Raw genomic sequence first — 1,991 nt, forward strand, 5'->3', positions numbered from 1 at the left:
GTGTGTGTGTCGTGTGTGTGTGTGTGTGTGTGTGTGTGTGTGTGTGTGTGTGTGTGTGTGTGTGTGTGTGTGTGAGAATGAGCAGAATAGGGCCCCTTTAAAGCAGGACAATAACTGGAAGTGGTTTTTTTACTCTCAGTTTGTGGTTTTCTTTGGTGTATTTACTATGACTTTAATCCATTAATCTGCACTGAACACGTGCAGGACTTTGAAGAGAGCATTTATTTCCAATCTCTCTCTGCGCTCCGGCTGCACGAGCACCAATCTGTCCGGAGTGATTCTCTCCCCCCCTCCTTCCTGCAGAGATAAGAAAACTTCATTAAAACCCTCCAACGATATTCTCCATACTAATCACAGCATTACATGGGATGTCCATTTGGGAGATTGTTTTTGAATTTGAATTTAACAAGCGTGGAAATCTGGACAGGATAAATAGACTGCAGCACAGAGCCGGACTCTGTAATTAAAATTGGATCCAATTGATTTTATTTTACCCCCGATCTTCATAAAAGCTCCATCCCAAAAGAAAAATGGAGCCCATGCTGCAAAAATATGTGCACATGTGATGGTGTGTGTGTCTTGCAAAAGCCAAGAACCTCGTACAAGCTGTTTCAAGTACATGATGTTGTTTTGTGGATAAATAATAATTCAACATTTATTAACAATTAGCTGCAATTAGCAGTCAATTAACTTTTTTCATAATTTTCACTTTTTCATAATTTTTTGATTTTTTCAGAATACTTGAAATAGAAGATTTTGACTTTTATAAGGGAAAAAATTAAATTTAGACTTTTTTTTTTAACATTTTCACTTTTGTCCGAATTTTTTGAAATTGTTTTAAAAAAAATCAGAATTTAGACTTTTTCCAGAATTCAGGCTTTTTTTCTTTTTTTTCTTCAAAAATACAATATTCTCTTCCGTATATTTCTAGAATTTTGACTTTTGTTCAGCTTTTACAATCATTCTAAATAAGAATTTTGCCTTTTTCCGGAATTCTGACATTTTAATATTTTTCTGAATTCTGACTTTTTATTTAATTTGGACTTTTATTCAGGTTTTGACTTTCATCAGAATTTTGAATGTTCTTCAGACTTTAGATTTAATTTTTTTTCAGAATTTGACTTTTTCAGAAGGACGAAATTTTCCCCCCAGAATTTGTACTTCTTAGAAAAAAATATTTTGATTTGAATGAGTTAACCCATGATTTGTATTTGTCTGCTGATAGATGCAGTGCATACATTATAGTAAATAACTGACAAGAAAATGTATTTCCCCGTGTCTTTTATTGGCCGCTGCACGCTGCCTGCATCCCATAATGCTGCAGCTTCATTCTTCGGCTCATGGTGACGTCGTTGCGCGCCTAACCGAGTCTGGTGTGATTTAAAAACAGAAATAGGGGGCGGAGGACTGAAGGACGCAACCATTTCACACCTCCAGCGAGAACAAGCCTGTTATTAATAACTCTTATTATTATTATTATCGGAGGAGGAGGATTTGTGGATAAAGCGTCAGGGGGAGGAGACGCGCTGCTGCTGGTCCCCACACAGCCGCGGAAGACACCGGGGAAACTTAACGCTCAGCTGACGGTGGTTTATGTGAAGGGATTTCTGTGGAAACACCGGGAGCTTCACGGCAGTGCCTTCACCGGAGAGACATCACACAGAGAGGGGGAGGAGGAGCGCTGATTCGCGGCTTGCAGGAGGAAGGAGAGGACCTGGAGATCCATCTCTAATCTTAAAATACCGACCCCCCCCCCCTCTCCTCCCACTCACCCATCCTCCCCCTCCCCGACACTGACAGCTTTGCGACCCGGTCAGTCAGACAGGGAGGATCTGTGGAGGGTCTGTGGAGGATCTGTGGAGGAGAACCATCACATCTGGACGCTTTTCATCCGAGCACCGAGGGGGGAGCAGCCGCTGCATGAGGACCAGACCGCGGCTCCAGAGCACCGGGGGCTTCAGCAGCTCCGAACTGCGAGATCACACTGAGGA

Source organism: Notothenia coriiceps, unplaced genomic scaffold (assembly GCF_000735185.1).
Source record: "Notothenia coriiceps isolate Sejong01 unplaced genomic scaffold, NC01 NC01_scaffold00010934, whole genome shotgun sequence".
Taxonomy (NCBI): Eukaryota; Metazoa; Chordata; class Actinopteri; order Perciformes; family Nototheniidae; genus Notothenia; species Notothenia coriiceps.